This window comes from Humulus lupulus, chromosome 5 (genome assembly GCF_963169125.1).
Source record: "Humulus lupulus chromosome 5, drHumLupu1.1, whole genome shotgun sequence".
NCBI classification, from domain to species: domain Eukaryota; kingdom Viridiplantae; phylum Streptophyta; class Magnoliopsida; order Rosales; family Cannabaceae; genus Humulus; species Humulus lupulus.
Genome location: NC_084797.1, coordinates 104,690,072 through 104,699,424, shown reverse-complemented (window position 1 = coordinate 104,699,424; position 9,353 = coordinate 104,690,072). Strand labels below are relative to the sequence as shown.

At 41.1% G+C, this 9,353-nt stretch overlaps 1 long non-coding RNA gene across 1 annotated transcript; it reads right to left on the bottom strand.

Moving 5' to 3' along the window:
• Positions 1–3,671: 3,671 nt before the first annotated feature.
• Positions 3,672–6,818, bottom strand: LOC133780530 (uncharacterized). Its single transcript, XR_009869391.1, has 3 exons — positions 6,699–6,818; positions 6,538–6,616; positions 3,672–3,873 (listed from the first exon to the last, which is right to left on the bottom strand). It is a non-coding gene; the product is annotated as an uncharacterized LOC133780530 (long non-coding RNA).
• Positions 6,819–9,353: the final 2,535 nt, after the last annotated feature.

Below are 9,353 nucleotides of genomic sequence, written 5' to 3'. Positions count from 1 at the left end.
TTTCCACTACTTAACAGCTTCTATTTTGGCAGGATCTACTGAAATTCCGTTTCCCGACACTATGTGCCCCAGAAAACTTACTTTCTCTAGCCAGAATTCGCACTTCGAAAACTTAGCGTAAAGCTTTTCGTCTCGCAGACACTGGAGGACCAGTTCCAGATGTGTTGCATGCTCTTCCTGGCTTTTCGAGTATATCAGAATATCGTCAATGAACACGACGACAAACTTATCCAAATACTCGTGAAATACTCGGTTCATGAGATCCATGAATGCAGCAGGCGCATTGGTTAGTCCAAAGGACATCACTAAGAACTCGTAGTGACCGTAGTGCGTTCTGAAGGCCGTCTTTGGTATATCCGTCTCCTTAACCTTGAGCTGATGATAGCCTGATCGCAGGTCTATTTTGGAAAATACTGACGCTCCTTGTAGTTGATCGAAAAGATCGTCGATCCTCGGTAATGGATATCGGTTCTTGATCGTCACTTTATTCAACTCCCGAGAGTCAATGCACATTCTCATCGTACCGTCTTTCTTCTTAACGAATAAGATCGGGGCTCCCCATGGAGAATGGCTTGGCCTTATGAACTTCTTGTCCAGTAACTCTTGCAGTTGTGACTGCAACTCCTTGAGTTCAGCTGGTGTCATTCTGTAAGGAGTCTTTGAGATCGGCGCAGTTCCCGGAATCAACTCTATCTCAAACACAATCTCTTGGTCTGGTGGAATTCCTGGGAGATCTTCAGGAAATACATCAGAAAACTTGCACACAACCGGTACATCCGATGGTTGTTGACTCGTTTCTTTATCCTTATCCACCATGTTTGCCAGAAAATCGATGCACCCGTCACTCAACATTTTTCTCGCCTTTATCGCAGAAATCATGGGACACTTCTTTTCTCTTGACGTACCCTTGAACTCGAATGGTTCTTCTCCTGCTGGGGTGAAGACCACTTTTCTGCGCTTGCAATTGATAACTGCTCCATATTTGGTTAACCAATCCATCCCAAATATGACATCATATTCATGTAGGTCAAAGACTAACAGATCCACCATTAGCTCACGATTTTCAACCCAAACTAGTACGGCTCTAACCCATGTCCGCACCAGCATATCCTCACCCGAAGGCAAGGATACCCCACAAATAACAGGCATAGGCTCAGGACTTCTATTTAATTTTTCCACAAAGGATGCAGATACAAAAGAATGTGATGCACCAGTATCCATTAATGCATATGCTGAGGTTTGGGCAATAGAAATCTGACCTGACACCATATCAGATGGGCCAGCTCCTTTGTCACTTTGTGTAAGCGCATAAACTCGAGGCGGAGCTCCAATTTGTTTATGTTGGTCATTTCCATTGCCCTTGGCTGGCATTCGACAATCCTTAGCAAAGTGCCCTGGCTTTCCACAGTTAAAACAGACCCCGCACTCGCCCCGATGGCGGCGGTTACACTTGTTGCACAGTGGCCATTGTTCAAACTCACGTCTCAGCTGTTTGTTGTGACTAGCCATTGCCTGATTGGGAGGTCCCCCTTTTCTTTTGTTATTTCCCCCAAAAATCGGTCTTGTGCCTCTTGGATTGCTTGTTCGCCCCGAGTTCTGGCCGAACCTCGGGTTGAACCTTCCCCTTGGGCCATTCTGATTGGCCTGAAACTTTCCGGGGTTGTTGGGAGTGTACCTCCTGTCTTCGTTCTTCTGTGGATTTGGCTTGTCTGACACGGCCCAAGACTCTTGGCGAAGAGCCCGTTCCACAGCTTCAGCATACGTCTCTGGGCCAGTTCTACCAGTGTCTACACACCTAGCAATGTCTCTGCGTAGGCCCTTCATAAAACTCCAGGTCTTATTCTCTTCAGTGCTCACCTGGTTCTTCGCAAACCTAGACAGCTGGTCAAATTTTCGAACGTAGTCCTGCACGCTCGATGTTCCCTGCTTCAGATTAGTGAACTCATTCACTTTGTGCTCAATCACCGCCTTACTAAAGTACTTGCCATTGAACAAGGTAAAGAACTCTAGCCATTCCATCTCGGCAACGTTATGCCCTTTCTTGGCTGTGTCCCACCAGATGCGGGCATCTTTTCTCAGCATATAGGTCGCGCAGACTACCTTCTCTCTCTCAGTAGTTCCAATGAAGTCGAAGATTCTTTCCAAGATACTAATCCATTCCTCTGCCATTGAAGGGTCACTGCTCCCCTCGAATATAGGTGGATTTTGGTTGCCGAACCTTTCTGATATAGGTTTTGCTCAGGCAGCTCTTGGCGCTTCTACTGGCTGTACAGGTTGCTCAATGATAACCTGCGGGCCAAGGTTTTGTTCTTCATTGTTTGCAGGTGGTACTTCGTTGTTCTGAGCATTATTGGGTGGCATGGGGAGTCGTCCCAGAAGGGTGTTAAATCTTTCAGCTTGGAGGGCATCAGCGTCCTCCTGTCTCTTTTGCCCTCTTTCTATTTGAGCTCCCTGCGTGTCCACTAGCCTTTGCATATTGCTCATCCGCTCGGCTATCTCGCGAACTCTATCAGCTTGGTTTGGAGCTCTAGCGGCAGGCGCGTTCTGAGCTCTATCAACAGGTGTGGCCTGGCCTCGGCCAGCAACACCCCTTCCTCTTTGAGCTCTTGTCCTTACCAATTTTTTGATTTCAATCAAAAGCTCTTAAGCGCATAAGGACGAGAAGTTAATATTGACACAGATAGTTAATCAACCTAATTAAGCACACCAAACATATCAAGCACAACAAGCAATCAACACTTTTTAACAAAAGTTAGCAACTTCATTTCATAACCTATACCATATACAACAACGTTTGAAGTTTGGGTTGGCAAGTCTAAGGGATTTACAAAATTAGCCCTAAAAAAAAATGGACTTATAACCCTGCTAGACCAGTTACAATTTCCTTAATCATATACAAGGTAGGTACATATTCAAAACTAGGTGGGTTTCTAACACCTGTGCAGCGCCTAACACCTAGTCGGTGTCGCTGTCAGCGGCCATATCAGGACCTCCATCTGGATCCTCCTCGAGATCTTCCTCAGTCTGGTCCATCAGCTCCTCATAAGAAATTTCCCCGTCGCCGAGTTCTTCATTAGCCACTTCCTCCACTGGCAGGTTCTCAGCTACAACTACACCAAAGTCCTACAACCTAGTAGTTTTGCAAGGTCTTTACAAAATGTATCAACAAGACCCTCACAGCATAACCTAATCTAAGTTATTCATCATCATATCCAGCTTTATGTCGGTATCCTCGTCAGACTGCTCGGGATCCTCCTCTGGCTCTACTGAAGACTTCTGTCATGTACTGCGTACATTGCCAAATGGCACACCAATGTCATCATTCGTACTCAAAGTGGCAAGGAATTCTCATCGTTAAAGGGTCTACAGAAAATTGATTCTAGGCGAAGGGATCATGGCTAGTTTTTCTATCACAGGGTCACCTTTCTCAGGTATACGACCATAACCTACAATTTATAGAATTGAGGTGAATAAAAAGAAAACAACACACTAAAGGAAGAAACAGTACTTACAGTGAGTGCCGGTCTATCTTTGCGAAATGTACATGTGGGCTGTCTACAGAACCGGCTCAACTCGAGCTCTGATACCAACTGTAACGACCCGGATTTTCAAGACTCGATAATGCGGAAATATAAATGTTTTCATTTAACAAAATGTCTCAAAAACCCATAGAAAAAAAAAACTTTTTAAAAAGTCGTATGGCCATACTTAACATTTAGTTACAAACATGTTTTACAAAGATTAGAGTGAGCCTAGTTTAGGAAAATTACACAACATTTCCAAAAATAAAAAGGCTTCCCAAAAGGTCGGTCCACATGTACATTTTCAAGGAAGACTCCAGCGCTCACTGCTCTGCCTTGCCCTTGCTCTTACCTACAACATGAAACAACTAGGTAAGCGAAAACGCTTAGTAAGATCAACTTTCAAACAAAGCATGTAGAGAATTAGGGTTCCGGACCCTAAACAATCAATTTCAAGAACGCTAAAGCGTCCTGGCAAACTTATGGTCATGCCTGATAACCAATGATAAATTAATTCGTAACTAGATAAAAAATCCTGCACTCAGAAAAATCCCAGAACAAGCAGATATATTATATCACAACTATATCTTATCAACAATTATATCCCTGCACTCAGAAAATCCAAGAGCAAGCAGATATATTATATCACAACTATATCTTATCAACAATTATATCCCTGCACTCAGAAAATCCCAGAGCAAGCAGATATATTATATCACCAAATAATTCGAGACCAACGCTCGACAATTTCCAACAATTCATGCGTAACGCGCCCTCCAACATAATTGCTAATCTGTAAAAGAGAACTGAGTCCCCACACTAAGATCTAGCCAATAAATATTCTCATCAAGGGTAACTATCGTGTTACTTAGGGCATCGCTACATATTCAAGAGTGTAATCCAATTTACATGATTTTATGGAGACTTCTATGGTAATCAGTGGTGCTGGTGAGCAGCTGCCCCTAGGGTGTTCAACCTCACTCTATCTTGGCAACCCCTAGTATCTCTAGGCACTCTCACGGAATGGCCAATATTCACGGCTGCTATCCGGAAATAACTTATCAGAGCACTTGCTCGGATTCTAACCGTCCAATGATTAAGTAAGCATGAGGGCCCCTAGGTCCCATTTATCTTGGCGCCCCTAGGTTTAACCAGCTTATCCTCATCTCATGGCCACTCATCTCGGTAATGAACCGGACATAAATAAAATCAAGCAGTGTGACGGGGGTCAACCGTCTAGGATATGACGGACTTCTACCGTTCATATTTTCTAAATCAGCACTCACTAGACTAACGTCTCTAAGCAACTTTCTATGACAGCCTATGTATATGCATGTATCCCTATGCTAACATACAAGACAATAATCATTTCATGTTGCAGCCATCCAATATAAGTTGACTTACTTGGAGTCCTTAGCGCTCAGCAGGTTTTCACCCTCCAACGTTCAGTCTAGTTATGCTTAGCCAATACTGTAGTTATCCATACAGTATACTCGGATTAATTATGGCACTAATAATTCATTATTATTATTTTGGGCAGTTTGGTCATTTTAATAAAAGTCATTTGTAAGGATTTATAATCCTTATTTGGTTTTAAACCTATTAAGGAAAGTCATACAAAATATTCGAGACTAAACCCTAAGTCTCGGGGAGACCTATCCTAAGGTCTCGATACCTAGGCTCGGGTATCACAATGGTATTTCCCCACAACCCGCTAAAAATCTTATTCTTTCAAGGTATCACTATTAACCCGCACTTTCGACTAGTCGGTTAAAATATGTAAGACTTTAGCCGGTATTATATCCAGAAAATACAAATAAATTCCTTAATTATTTTTAAAGAAAATAAACTCTTTAAATTTTCCTTTTATTTTTCTTAAGGTTTTAATATCTAAAAACCGTTTTAAGAAAATTGCCTAATTTGTCTTAATTAGGAAAACCGTTATAAATTTCTCATCTTGACTAATTAATTTTCCAAAAGCAATTAATCAATTTTACTTGCTAGGAAAATAATTTATTTAATTATTTTCTCAAAATATAGGGTTTTAAACCCTCTTTTAATTTATTAACTATTAATAAATTAAATCTCTTATTTTTAGAAAGAATAAAAACTCTTTAATAAAAATAATTCATTTAAACTCAAAGGGTAAATTTTAGTGAAAATATGATTTCAAGACTTACCATTTTATATCTTGAAATAAGCAAAATTTTACTTTTTACCTTATGTTCCAAAATCTCATTTTTACACTAAGTGTGAAAAACCTATTTTTCACATTTTTAACTACATACTTCGTTAGTTCATAACTTGAAATTTACTTACCCAATTGTTACCAAAATTTCCCAATTCCATTTTTGTTATGCCATTTAGGCCTTTGTAAAATCTTAGGTCAAAATGAGCATTTTTGATTGGTGAAATCATTTTCCAACAATGAGGTAAAAATGACCTTATTTTCAAGTCCTTATTTTTTCCAAACTTTGACAGTTAATAACTTTCAAACCGTTCAATATTTTCTTACCAAATTTTACAGTGTAATAATAGGTTATGCCAGTAATATGTCCACAAAATTTTAGAAAAACTGGGTTCATTTGCCCTATACAGTGGCGGTCCAAACTTGGTTCCGAAAATAAGAATACGAAAAAACAGTTTTTTACCTAAACTTTGAAATAGCATAACTTACTCATTTCTAAACATTTTTTTGTGTTTCAAAAGCTCAATTTTATGTACTCAATCTCAACAACATCACAGTAAAATTTAATTTTACAAAAACAATATACAGTGGCTGCTTGACCCCTTGGAAGTCACAGCTCAAAACATGTTTTGTTTTAGGGTATCCTACAAAACCCTTGGGGGTTTTGGTTCCCATTTTCAAAAATCAATACTCATGCATCATAAAAATTATTAAACAACTACCATAACCTTATTACATCATCAACAAGAAACTCTAAGCATTAGATATACAAAATAATGCTTAAAACTAAAAACCCTACAACAAAATCATCAAAAGTAAACTTTTTACCTCTTTGGTGTTCTTGCTTAAGGTTTGGACCTTCCTATTAGCTTTGGCTCCTCCAAAACCTTTCAAAAACCCTAAACAACTTCCCCCAACAACATTGGTAATTAGCTATTTGAAACTCTATGATTAAAACTTGACAAAAGTCTAGATTAATGAAACTTTACCTTAGGGAAAACCCTTCCTAGACCAAGACTTAGCTTCCAAGTTTCTTTGGTGTTCTTGGGGTTGAAAATGGAGAGAACACTTGAGAGAGTCTTCAAAAATCAGATGAGAGTGAATGAGGGAGGGAGAGTAGTCGGATTTGGGGGTTAGAATGGCTCACACAACTCTTCAAAATATCACAAAACACTTGAGTGCTTTTCTACCCACTTGCCCACTTGACTTCTTACACCTTTTTCACTCTCATTAAGTTTTAATCACCAAACTTACTATTAATTAATTAAATTAAATGTCTCTCATATTTAATTTAATTAACCACAAAATAAAATTTAACCTAAGGTCCATTCATGGAATAAAATTCCCCATTTCGGCAAAATTAGGCATTTACCACAAAATGCCTTAAAATTTCCATTTTCTTTTAGGTTTATTATTTTTGACCAAACTTTAACTTTTATGAATGTATTTTATGCCCAAAATATAATTGCCATGATTTTTCATTTTATTTTCCGAGATTTTTACCCGATCAGGGTTTTTGTGTCGGTCCAGGACCGAAAGTCTTATCTTGACTTTTAAAATCACAAAATTCATATTTTGGCTAGAAATAACTCATGGAATACTTACAAACAAAATATAATATTATTTAAAATAATATTCTTAACCCGGGGGAAAATTCCCGACCCGAGTCGTTTAAAGGTACCCGAAAACGTAGGACGTTACAAGGATCGCCTCGTGCCGAAAGCTACAAACACACACATATGCATATATATATCCACCTATCCACATAATAATGTGGTCTCAACAATTTTATCACACATAATCACGTTTACGCCCTAACGGGCCAAAATTACAATTATGCCCTTACCAGCCAAACGGGGCCCACCTACTTATCCAATATCCATATTCATGCTTTCTTACCATTAATTCTCTTAACCTCCAATTATGCCCTCCCGACACACTAATCAAGGCCCTTAAGCCTTAATAGTAATTTTGGGTCGTTACAAAGAACTCCGTCAGATGAGGCAACAGGCCCCTCCACAGGTTACAGGGTTGCCAATACAGCAGAATGTGGCGCCAGTGCCGGTTCAGCCTGTTATTGAGAACAGGTGGGAACCCTTGTACGAAAGATTCAGGAAGCAACAACCTCCTACCTTTGAGGGTGGATCGGACCCGCTGCGGGCAGAGCAGTGGATGAACATGATTTCCTTGATCTTAGACTTTATGAGGGTCGAAGGAAGTGAAAGGGTTGCTTGTGCGAGATATATGCTTAGGGAGGATGCCCACATCTGGTGGGATGTGGTGAGTCAGCGGAGGAATGTTGCAATCATGACATGGGAGGAATTTAAGAGTATCTTTTATGAGAAATACTACAGCATAGCAGTCCCAAGGCGTACTCAGTAACTGACTCAGAACAAGTTATCAGTTACTGAGTACGCCTTGGGATTCGACAGACTGGCGAAGTTTGCGCCAGACTTAGTGCCAATGGATGCAGCCAGGAGAGATAGATTTATACAGGGTTGAATGTGATGATCGCCCGTGATGTGAATATTACGTTGATTCCAGCGACTACTACTTATGCCCAAGCGGTGGATAAGGCCCTTACTGCAGAGAGGGCTGAGGATCAGATATGGAAGGACACCGCTGTTAGGCGCGATGCCAGGAGGACGGTGCCTCCTTTTTTTGGGTCTAATCGGGGCAGTGGCCCCAATGAGTAGAAAATAAGGGTTCCAAATTCATTTACTCCTCCTAGTTCTGATAGGAAAGTGCGGGGTGCTTCTATTGGCCGTCAGGATGGCAGTGATAACTGGAGGAGCTTTCCTATGTGTCCACGGTGCAGGCGTCGATACCAGGGTAAGTGCAGGATCAGGGCCTGCTTTGTTTGTGGGAGTGCCAGCCATCTGAAGAGGGATTGCCCTCAAGTTAAGAAGGAGGAGCAGAACCAGAGTGACAGTCTTGCTCCTGCCAGGGTATTCGCTTTGACACAGACTGAGGCGGAGGCTAGCCCCTCAGTTGTGACAGGTTAGATCTCTAGTGCTGGTTTTTTGTATACTGCATTGTTTGATTCAGGGGCTACCCATTCATTTGTATCTGCTAGAGTGATAGATCAGCTTTGTAGACCTAGTGGTGTGTATGCTAGGGGATTTCAAACCTTGTTGCCAATAGGAGAACTGGTAGTCTCTAGGATGTGGATTAGGGCATTGCCAGTAGAGGTAGATGGTAGGGAGTTTTCTGTTGATTTGATTAAGCTAGAGATGGATGATTTTGATATGATTTTGGGAATGGATTGGCTATCCAAGTATGGGGCAACGATTGATTGCAAGCGCAGAATGGTGACTTTTGAACCAGAAGGGGAGGTACCCTTTGTGTTTGTGGGGTCAGTTAGTGGACCGCGTGTACCAATGATTTCAGCCTTAAGGGCTAGGGACCTGATGCAGGAAGGTTGCATAGGATTTCTGGCAATCATTGTGGATACTTCTAGGGTGGTGTCGGTTGGACCGAGTGATACAAGGTTGGTGTGTGAGTTTCCAGATTTTTTTCCAGCAGATTTACCAGCGTTGTCGCCGCAGAGGGAGATTGACTTTGTTATAGAGTTGGTACCAGGAGCGGAGCCAGTATCTAGGACACCCTACAGAATGGCTCCGGTGGAGCTAAAGGAGTTGAAG